The sequence below is a fragment of the Talpa occidentalis genome, unplaced genomic scaffold (genome assembly GCF_014898055.3).
Source record: "Talpa occidentalis isolate TD23 unplaced genomic scaffold, MPIMG_talOcc4v2.1 talOcc4.14, whole genome shotgun sequence".
Lineage (NCBI taxonomy): Eukaryota > Metazoa > Chordata > Mammalia > Eulipotyphla > Talpidae > Talpa > Talpa occidentalis.
The window spans coordinates 20,819,616-20,831,217 of NW_023601433.1; the positions used below are offsets into that span (position 1 = coordinate 20,819,616).

General features: G+C 42.9%; 1 long non-coding RNA gene and 1 pseudogene across 1 annotated transcript in view; one reads left to right on the forward strand and one right to left on the reverse strand.

Annotated features, from left to right (window-relative positions):
• The window catches only part of LOC129145726 (uncharacterized), a 52,532-nt gene extending 44,105 nt beyond the window's left edge, over nucleotides 1–8,427 (forward strand). Inside the window, exons 2-3 of the long non-coding RNA XR_008551705.1 lie at nucleotides 3,358–3,501; nucleotides 6,863–8,427. This is a non-coding gene — a long non-coding RNA (uncharacterized LOC129145726). The remainder of the gene's footprint in view (nucleotides 1–3,357; nucleotides 3,502–6,862) is intronic.
• On the reverse strand, nucleotides 3,355–3,509 carry LOC119245367 (U1 spliceosomal RNA; annotated as a pseudogene).
• Nucleotides 8,428–11,602: the final 3,175 nt, after the last annotated feature.

An 11,602-nucleotide genomic window follows, 5' to 3' on the forward strand; every position in this document is an offset into this window, starting at 1 on the left:
AATATGGTGCGGTTTACAAAAAACAAAATGCACACAGGTTCTCAGGAACACAGCTAATGTATTAAGTGAGATAGAACCACAAAGAGGTTGAAACAAAGCTAGATTATCCCCTTTATTAGCTGGGAAAGGTAATGTGTAAACATGGACTGGAAAGTAGTACATTTTTCTTTTTCCAGGATAGAAATTGAAACCTTGTTTAAGTTCTCACGAGGTTTTTAGAGAATTGTAAGGTATAACACAAGTGCTTTGTATTCATTAAAGTAAAAAGATTGTAATATGGGGATGATTTGCTTTTATCAAGTGTAGGGGATAATTCAGGTAACTCTCATCCCTTTGTACTTCCGTGTTCTTTTTTCTTATATTACAAATTGAACTTATTTGAGAAGTAATAATTGCTTAAAATATCAATTTAGGGGCCTCCCTGGTGGTGCAGGGGTTAAAATTTCAGTGATATCAAGCTATTGCCAGCCACTTTGGCATGAGTTTGATCCCCAGCCAGGGAGCTACCCACATGGAACAGCAGACCTCTCCTGTCTCGGTTGCTGCTCCCCTCAACAGTGTATTTCACTCTGCTGCCTGTTCTGCTCCCCACTCTGGTGAATCCTCTCACTCCTCCCATCCCCGGCACCTCTGGCCTACACCCCAGTTCTTGTGTGCATAAATAAATAAAATAAATCTTAAAAAATATGAATTTAAATACGGCCTTTGCCTTTCTGTTCTCCACTCTGTCTCTGGTTAATCCTCTCACCCTCCTGCGCATCTGGCCTGTACCCGGGTTCTTGTATGCATGAATAAATAAATCTTTACAAAAAAAAAATAGCGCCTTTATGAAAGGCTCAATTTGCAATTAATAAATACCTACATTTTCTCTCTCTTGGAGTTACATACCCGAAATGATACTATAGCATTTTCAGGACCTAAGTTTAAAGATGTGGTTGACAAGGAATTGATTGATAAGTAAAAAATTAAAAGAAAAAAAAGTCTTCATGCTGAAAATTGATTTGAACCCTAAGAGCAAAGAACCCATCTCTCTGCAATAATGTTCATTGAACTCCTAGATAAATTATTTTTGTGCAAACAAATATGAAAAGTTGTCCCCTCATTTGATCTGAAGTTTGCTGTCAGAAGCAGCTTTTACTTTTAATGTCTATATGCATACATTGTTTCTTGGATGTGCTGAGCTTGGTTCTGACAATTTTATTTTCTGGCTTCACCTATGGCAACTTTCAATGCTTATATCCTGCATTCAATATATTTTCCCCTTTTCTTATCCCTAGTTTTTCCCAGATCAGCCTAGTTCAAACAGTTGTTTGTTCCTCCTTCTCTTCACTGTGTCATAACCTCACCTGGGTCTCAGTCAGTCATGGTTTTCTCCCAATGTCTCTTTTTTCTAGCATTAAATTCCACCATCTCTCATATTCCCTTGTCCCCTTCTCTCCACTCTCCCTCTTAACCTCAGAACCCTTACTTTGTTTATTGATGTCCACTGGTTTTTGAAGGTGTTGTACATTACTGAATTGTTGTACATTATTGAATTGTACATTTGAAGGTGTTGTACATTATTGAAATGTAAGCATCCAGTATTTGTTTTTATTGTTCTGACTTGCTTTACTACTCACAATTCCCTCAAACTCCTTCCATTTTGTTGAAAATGGATGCATTTCATTCTTTTGGGGAACATTACCTTTTCTTGTATTTTAAACGACAAGTTGAGCAAGGTGGATATTAGTTCTTTAAAGGTTTGATAAAATTCATTTGTAAAAGGCCTCCCGGGTGGCGCAGTGGTTGAGCGCTGGGTTGAGAAGCTGCCTGCAGCCTCTGCAGTGCTGGTTTGATCCCTGGCCGCTGGGCGAGGGTCCCACATGGCGCTCAGACCTCTCCTGCCACACCCGCTGCTCCCTTCTGCAGTGTACTTCATCAGTCTGCCTGCTCTGCTCTCCCCTCTGGCTCTGGTGAATTCTCTCACCCTCCTGCGCTTCTGACTGTACCCAGTGCTTGTATAAATAAATAAATAAATATTAAAAAAAAATTCATTTGTAAAGTCGTTTGGTCCTGGGCTTTTGTTTATCAGGAGTTTTTTTGTTTTTTTTTTAAATTACTTTTTCAACTTCCATACTTGGTTGTGATTGGTTTGTTTAACTCATATGTTTCTTCTTAGTCTTTTTTTTTTTTTAAATATTTATTTATTTATTTATACAAGCACTGGGTACAGTCAGAAGCGTGGGAGGGTGAGAGAATTCACCAGAGCCAGAGCGGGGAGCAGAGCAGGCAGAGGGACCGAAGTACACTGCTGAGGGGAGCAGCGGGGGGCAAGAGAGGTCTGCCCTCCATGTGGGACCCTCCTTTGGTGGCCAGGGAGCAGCCGGGGATCAAACCGGCACTGCAAAGGCTGCAGGCAGCTTCGCAACCCAGCGCTCAACCGCTGCGCCACCGGGGAGGCCCTCTTACATTAGTCTTAATAGACTGTATTTACCTCAAAATTTGTCCATTTCTTTAAGGTTATCAAATTCAATGGCATACAGTTCTTCATATTAATGTCTTGTGATCCTTTTATTTCTGTGCTATCTATGATGTTTTCTCCTGTTTCATTTGTGATTCTGTTTATTATTTTTTCTCTTTTTTTATGTTAGCCTAGCTAGAGGTTTGTCTATTTGTTTATCTTCTTAAAGAACCAACTCTTCATTTCATTGATTTTATTGTATAGTCTTTTTGATCTCTATTTCATTTGTTTCTGCTCTTTTAAAAATATTTCTTTCCTTCTACTAACTTTAGGTCTTATTTTTTCTTTTTCAAGTTGCTTTAGATTGTAGCATTAGATTGATCATTTGGAATTTTCTTACTTCTTAATGTGGACCTGTATTGCAATTTTCTTCCCCCCCAGGACTGCTTTTGCTGCATTCCATAGATACTGGTAACTTGTATCTCCATTTTTGTTTGTCTCAAGGTGTTTTTAAATTTCTGCTTTGATTTCCTCTTTTTCCTATTAGCTATCAAGCAGCATGCTATTTAGGCTATATGTATTCATAATTTTTACTGTCCCCCCCCTTATAGTTAATCTCTAAGTTTATGGCATTATGTCAGAGAGAAAACTAGGCATAATTTCTTTCTTTGTAGTTTTTTACAATAGATTTGTGTCCCAACACATAGATTGTTCTTGAAAATGTTCCATGGGCACTTGAAAAAATATGTGTATATAGCAATTTTTGGATGGAGTGTTCTGTAGATATCTGTTAGACCTATTTGATCTACTTTCTCTTCTATGGTTATTGTTTCCTTATTTATTCTGTCTTTTTGATCTTTTCATTGTTGTAAGTGGGAGTATTAAAGTTGCCTAGTTTGTTTGTTTGTTTTTTACAGGGGAAAGCATGAAAGCAGTCCCTTACTACCATATATTCTGCAGCTGAGTTTCCCAAATTTGGGGAAATAGTAGGGTTTAGCGCATCTGGAGATGAACCTTGTCCTGGGAAAACCACCACTATGATAGTGGCATCTCCCCTGCAAGTAAGTATAAAGTTGCCTTGTATTATAATGTTTTAACAAATTTAGTTCTGTTTTATGTATCTTGCTGCTCTATCATTTGGCACGTGTACTTATGAATATTATTTTTTTTTGTTGTACTAGATCCTTAATTTTGATATAGTGTCTGTTTCTATTTCTTATTATCTTTCTTTCTTTCTTTTTGTTTTTAAATAGAGCTGTGCAGATACTATATAGGTTTTTTTTAAAAAGATTTATTTATTTATTCATACATGAGCTGGGGTACAGGCCAGAGTTGTGGGAGGTGAGAGGATTCACCAGAGACAGAGTGGGGAACAGAACAGGCAGATTGACTGAAATACACTGCTGAGGGGAGCAGCGGGCAAGTCAGGAGAAGTCTGCTGTGCCATGTGGGTTGCTCCCTGGCCGGGGATTGAACTCATGCTGCAGTGGCTGTGGCTAGCTTCATAGGTTGCATCTTTTTTTTTTTTTTTTAAAGATTTATTTATTTATGCACACAAGAGCTGGGGCACAGGCCAGAAATGTGGGGGGTGAGAGGCTCCACCAGAGACAGAGTGAGGAACAGAATAGGCAGATTGACTGAAGTACACTGCTGAGGGGAGCAGTGGGTGAGCCAGGAGAGGTCTGCCGTGCCATGTGGGTTGCCCCCCGGCTGGCCAGGGATCAAACTCGTGCTGCAGAGGCTGCAGATTGCTTCATAGTGCATTGCTTAACCCCTTGCACCACCAGGGAGGCCCCATAGGTTGCATCTTAACCCCTTGCACCACCAAGGAGACCCTTCTTATTACCTTTCTTAATTGGAAATCTATTTTATCAGATGTAAGTACAGCTGTTCTGATCTTTTTGGTTGTCATTTTTCTGTATAACTGTCTTCCAGCCTTTAACTCTTAGTCTATGCTGTCTTTGTTGGTAAGATTAGTTTCTTATAAACAACAGAGGTTGTTTGTTTCACAGTCCTTTCAGCCACTCTCATCTTTGGTGAATTCAGGCCATTTACATTTAAGGTGGTTTTTGAGACATAAGTGCTTGCTGCCATTTTTTTTTTTGGGGGGGGGGTTCATTTTTTTAAGTCTTCCTCTTATGCTTTGTCTAGGTTCAATTTCCATTGTTTTATGTGTTACTTTTTTTTAAAATGTATTACTTTTGTTTAAGTGTTCTACTGAGATTAGTATGTGAGGAACTATTTGTGTGACTCACTGATTAATCTGGTCTCTGATTATTTTTTTTTTTTTTATAGAGGCATTTTATTTATTTATTTATTTATTTGTTTGTTTTGTTTATACATGCACTGGGTACAGTCAGAAGCGCGGGAGGGTGAGAGAATTCACCAGAGCCAGAGCGGGGAGCAGAGCAGGCAGAAGGACTGAAGTACACTGCTGAGGGGAGCAGCGGGCGGCAGGAGAGGTCTGCGCGCCATGTGGGACCCTCCTCCGGTGGCCGGGGAGCAGCCGGGGATCGAACCGGCGCCGCAGAGGCCGCGGGCAGCTTCGCAACCGAGCGCTCAACCGCTGCGCCACCTGGGAGGCCCTGGTCTCTGATTCTTTTTGATGGGCCACATTGTTATTCTTTTCCTTCTCCTACTCTTCCATGTTAATTGATTCATATATCTGTTGCCTTTATATTCACTGTTCTTTTGCTTTATAATAACGCCTCTAGAATTTCTTTCATATGTGACTTGGTGTTGATAAATTCTTTTAGGTTTTGATTTTCAGCAGAACTCCTTACTCTTCCCTCTCTCTTGAATGTTAATCTCGCTGGGTAAAGTATTCTAGGTCGGCACTATTTTTCTTTCAGTACTCCTTATATATCTCATTCTAGTGCCTTCATACTTGTAATGTTTCTCTTGAAAAGTCTGCTCACAGTCTGATTGGCGTTCTTTTATAGGTTACTGTTGTGCAACCATCCCAGACTGGGCAGGTTCATTGTTGATTTGGGCAAATAGATAAAAGATCTTGGAGTCTTTGGTAGATTTGACAGTGCTGAATCAGGGGACTGGGTACACAAGCAGGCCAGCAGGCAGGGAGACTGGCATGAAGGAGGCAGGGAGACTGGGAGGTGGCAGCAACCAAGTCTTCCAGCCCCAGTGATCTCCATGCTTCTTCTCTGACTCCTATCTGGATTTTCCCTCTCAATCTCTTGCTCTTATCTGTTATGATCTCTCTTAGGCATTCATACTTATAGGTACATGCACCCAGTGCTCTCTGACTTCTCAGCAAGGGTGTCCATAATTACAGGTGAACATGCCCCATATTTTTGCTCCCAAGTGCTTTTTGCAATAACCCATTATGAAACCTTGGAGGAAAGCAAGGCCACAGGTGGCAGCCATAGAGACTAGCAGTGGGAACATGAAAAAGAGCCTTAGCTACTCCATTTTCCCTACAGTTACCCTTTTTACTTTTTTTTTTTTAAAAAGATTTATTTATTTATGCATTCAAGAACTGGGGTACAGGCCAGAGTTGCAGGGGGTGAGACAGAGTGGGGAACAGAACAGGCAGACTGACTAAAATACACTGCTGAGGGGAGCAGCAGCAAGATAGGAGAGGTCTGCTGCACCATGTGGGTAGCTCCCTGGTTGGCCAGGGATGGAACTCATGCTGCAGAGGCTGTGGATAGCGTCATAGTTCTGTGCTTAACCCCTTGTGCCACCAGGGAGGCCCACCCTTTCTACTTTTGATGTTTTAAATATTTTATCCTTGTCATTATTTTTGACAGCTTTAGTATAATGTGCATTTGTGTGTGTTTGTATGGTATTTTATTTGGGACTCTTGGGGCCACTTGGATCATAGTATCTGGTTTGTTTCCTATATTGAGATGATTTTCAACAATTATTTCTTTAAAATTTTTATGTCTTTCTCTTTCTTTTTTCCTTTTGGGACTCCTATGATACAAATATTACTTCTCTTCACGTATTCTAAAGGGCTTTAGACTATTAAAATTTTTTTCTACATTGTTTATTTGTGTGTTTGTAGCGTAAGGTAAAAAGTATCAGGCTTTTCTGCCCTCCCACCATTAGGATAGATGAGGGAACCCTGTGGTCCTGAATGCATGCCTGATGGTGGGCACCTGAAGTGGGTACACCTGGGCTGAGAGATTGAGTTTATAAGGGCGACGTCACGGGGACGCCAGCAGAAGCTGAGAGAAGAAGAAGAGAAGCAGAGAGAATGCCAGAGAGCCCAGATAGAGTGAGGATTTGCTGGAGGCTGGGAGAACTGCCAGCCTTCTGGCCCCCCAGCACCCCTGCTTGCCATATGCCTGGTAAATCTAAATAAAAGACCTGCAAAAGCCACTAAGGACTCTGACTCCTCCTTTACCTGGTCTGTTGGATAAGAAAACCTGCACTTCCTGTCCTTTACAATTGTTGTAGTTGGCAGGATGATCCATGCAGATGGGTACTGGAGCCCTCCGAAGACCTGGAGGGACTAAGGAGTAGCAGACGAGCCTGTGACAGCGCTGGAGGCGCCATGGCAGCACAGAAGGTGGACAAGGTCCAGGAGCTACGGGATAACACCAGGCCTGGAGGTGGAGACGGCCTAAGAGGACCAGCCAATGACCCTTGAGGCAGCAAGAATCATCGGGGAAGAGAGGACCACGATTCAGAGCTCACCAGTGCTGATGGCAGGGAGAGGCCTAATGGACTTGGACTGATGGACTTGGACTGATAATCCCACCAGAAGGCAGAGGAACCTTGGCAGGTTAAGTTTTTGGGACCCTGAGGGAGGATGCTATTGTTTGTACACCCCAGGAGATGGGAATCTGGGGGTGGCCAGTGGGCCTTGATGGCCAAAAGCAGCCTGTGTATGCCCAGCAGCTAGGCAGAGGAGAAAAGCCAACTGAGAAGGCAAAAGCTGGCACTGATGCTAAGTTTGGGAAACTCTGAGTGGCTGTTAAGCACTAAGTAAGCTGAGGAAGGCCAGTGAGTCTCATAAAATCACCGGTGGGTGATGCCCTGCTTGTTGTCGAGTGAGAGTGAGGAGCTGAGGAACCTGTCCTTGGGGGATTGGAGGGGAACATGGCTTGGGGTGGAGCCCAAGCCAAAGAGGGGACCCAAGAGAGGCCGCATGTGGAGTTTGGATCCCCGACCCATGTTCTTGTGCAATGGGTTGGCCTGAGTGCAGGGGTCTGCGTTTTGCATTGGTGGCTATGAAAGCTGAGTGTTGGAGCGACAGCAGACAGAAACCCTGAGGGCTGGTGATTACCCCCAACAATATAGAATCGTCAATCCCAGAGTGAGTGCATCCTGGGGGTGGATGCGGTGTGTGGCTTGTGGCTGAGACCACAGCCAGAGAAGGCCAGGAAGCCTGATGGCTCCTGGTGTCTGACAGTAGATTGCCGTGAGTGGTTCCCCTCCCTCGTATGAACAGTGCCTTTGGCAGCAGATTTGGTGGATCATTTGCTGGTGCCAATAATTGTCTTTTGCCACTAGGATGGTGCCCTGCCTGGAATTATTTGTGTTCTGTTGTATTTTATGTATTCTGTTGATCTATTGTGATGTATATTATTTGTTTTTGTGGGCCATGGCTGCAGTGTTCTATTGCCAAGAGAAACATATAGACTGTATGGCAGAAAACCTTGAGGGGGTGGATTGTAGCGTAAGGTAAAAAGTATCAGGCTTTTCTGCCCTCTCGCCATTAGGATAGATGAGGGAACCCTGTGGTCCCAAATGCATGCCTGATGGTGGGCACTTGAAGTGGGTACACCTGGGCTGAGAGACTGAGTTTATAAGGGTGGCGTCATGGGGACGCCAGCAGAAGCCGAGAGAAGAAGAGAAGCAGAGAGAACGCCAGAGAGCCCAGATAGAGTGAGGATTTGCTGGGGCCTGGGAGGACTGCCAGCCTCCCGGCCCCCCAGCCATGTACGTGCTAAATCTAAATAAAAGACCTGCAGAAGCCACTGAGGACTCTGACTCCTCCTTTACCCGGTCTGCTGGATCAGAAAACCTGCACTTCCTGCCCTTTACAATGTTCTTTGACATACTGTTGTAGAATTCATTAATTCTCTTCATTGCTTCTGTTTGTCTGCTATTGAGGCCTTCAATTGTATTTATAAAAATCCATCTATAGTGTTTCTTAGCCCCATTATTTCTAAGTGTAGCTGCTTCATATTTTGTGTTATCTTTATTCTGTTGCTGTTTTATATACTTTATTGTTTTTTGGAGTTCCATACAGTTCTTAGAGCTGTCACCTTGAACTCCTCTTCAGTCATGGGGTTGCGATTCCGCTCAGGGCTTAATTGCCTCAATGTTTGTGGTGTGTTCTTCTGTCTCCTCATTTTAAATTTTTTATGGATTGTAATAGGGATAGACTTTCAGACTGTTATCTTTGCACCTGTTGAGGTAATCAGAGGATTTGTACTGGCAAGGGGGAATAGGTACAAGAAAAGACTGGGGCAGTAGGGCACCAAAGGATCACCTCTAGTAAACTTAAGAATTCAAGCTTCCTACTGTTCTGGGGTGCCAGAGTTGTCTGGTGGGAATCCACAGTGATCCCCTCTTTTAGGTCAGCTTTTCAGTTTTAGTGTCTCTTATAGTGTCATGTCTGCTTCTACTGTAGGCTATATTTAAGCACTAGTTGCAGTGCTGGGTACAGATCTAGCAGATATGGGATCACAGGTGTTTTTTTTTTTTTTTTTTTTTTTTTGCAGTGTAGAACCTTATCCTGTGGTGTTTTCTCCTTTTATTGACAGGTTCTTGAGCTCTTGCTTGTTCAAGGTTCATTTGTTGTTTTGTTTTTTGCTGCGAGGTGGCAGGTGTTTTGAATATCCTAGCCTAAGTTTTGAGTAGTCGCCTCCCAGGAGAAAACAGTGCTCCAACCTATTTCTCCCTGCAAATTCTAGCTGTTCTATATTGAGAACTTCAGGTTCCAGCTAGTAATCCTTGCTCTGTACCCACACCCCTGCAGTTCTCTAAGTTCTCTTACCAATTCAGTGCCAGGTCTCAGGAGTTGCTGATGTGCATGTACCTGAGTCAACAACTTTAGGGGGCTCTGCATAGCAGCTGCCCCTTCCTTTTGTGGGTTGCGCTGCCTCACTATCACTACAAAACTGTTCAGTTAAAGGTTTTCCTATCCCTTTCCACTAGACCAATGCTTAATATAGTCTATTTTCCTGTCAGGAATATTTTTGCTTTGTTTTTTGGCAGTCTAATTGTGAGTATATGTAGGAGTGGAGTCTGGTATCTTCACTCTGCTGCCATCTTGCCAAACTCCTCCCATGTACTTTTGGAGATCAGTAACAAGGATAGAACTAAGACTGGAAGTGGAGGTTGGAGGTGAGTAGAGTGGAGGAGATAATGAAATTCCTTTCTTTTCTCTCACACTGTAGGACACTCAGTAACTTCTTCAGTCCACAAAGGACAGGCCAGAGTCCTTATTACTACCACAGAACTGAAATGCTATGTAAATTAAATGCAGTATTGCAGCATTTTAATACACAATAAGCTTGAACACATTGATCTGTGAGAAAGGATAATATAATTCAAATGTGGTTCTTCAAATTAACTGCAAAGTCAGTAATACTGTCTTTCAGCCTTTTAGCCTTAAAAGCCACCTGTGTCGATTTTTAAAATATGTCTTATTACAGATATGGGTCAAAAGCCGTGGTAATGTAATTTTTGAATATATTATCAGCAGTGTTGCTATTTCACATTCCTTATTGATAAAATTGATTAAAAGGACCTTCAAAATTAGATATCATGTCATTTTCATCCAGGATTTCAAAGATCACCAGGTCCTGTGAAATGTTATCTAGCCCCGGTGGTTAGAATTCAATTCTGCTCACATCTTCTCAGCATACCAAGTCCTCCCAATTTATCCTTCTGTCCTCCCAACATTCTCAGTTCACTTGGCTGAGAGAATGTGTGTCTGATGGGAGCCAATGTCACATACTTGGGTCATTCTTCAGTGTACATTTTGAGAGCAGAGAAGAGGTGATGATAGAATAGGCCAAACGTTGTAACTACTTTATTAAACCCACTGTCATTCTTGAATCTGCTGTTTTTGTATCTGCATTCTTGCCAAACCTTTACTTGTGACTCAAGCAACGTGGTAACCAAACTTGATCATACTCAATACACTTTATCCTGGAGAGGGAGTCTTAGGGAGAGTGGCCCAAGACTGCCCCCAGTCAACTTGAATTCATTCTTTGATCAAATATTTTTGCCCCACTAAGTATCAGATTTTGTGCTGGGTGCTGGGGATACAAAGATGAACCAAAATAGACAGGGCCTCTACCATAGTGAAGTTTTAGTCCAGCTGGATAGAGATGTTAATGAACGAACCCCACTCTGTGTATTGCTACAATGGTAAGTGTTGGAAGTTGTACCTGGTACCACCCTGAGAGCATAGGAGAGAAGCTTTGGCTACTCCAGGGCACTGAGCCTACCCTGAGCCCCTCAGGAGGAGTACTGGGTTCTGGGGATGGTCAGGGAAGCAGGAGTCCCAGAGAAGGTGCAGCATGTAACTTCCCTGCACAAGAGGAGAAGAGTGAGTTAAAGGACATGAGAGAAGGCTGGTGAGTTTGGAGAACAGAAATGGAGTGGAGGTGGGGAGAGAAAAGGGAACTGACTTTGAGGACAAAAATGTAGAATTTTAGTTTGTATTTGGTTAAGTTTAAGGCATTTGTGAACTATCCATGGGGAAAAGATATCAACTAAGCAGCAGGACATGCTCTTTTCATGTAGAGTAGAACATAATTTGGGAAGTGAAAAGTTATTCCAGATCTGGGCCTCCCCAGTGGTGCAGCGGTTGAGCGCTGGGTTGCAAAGCTGCCCCCAGCCTCTGCAGCGCAGGTTCGATCCCCGGCTGCTGCCCGGCCACCAGAGGAGGGTCCCACATGGCGCGCAGACCTCTCCTGCCGCCCGCTGTTCCCCTCAGCAGTGTCCTTCGGTCCTTCTGCCTGCTCTGCTCCCCGCTCTGGCTCTGGTGAATTCTCTCACCCTCCCGCGCTTCTGACTGTACCCAGTGCTTGTATAAATAATAAATAAATAAATCTTAAAAAAAAAATTAAAAAAAAAAAGTTATTCCAGATCTCATGTAATTCCAAAGACTCATTCCTTTGTCTAACCAGCTGAAGGAAGTTTTTGATCTCTGATCTCCTGCGCCAACACAAG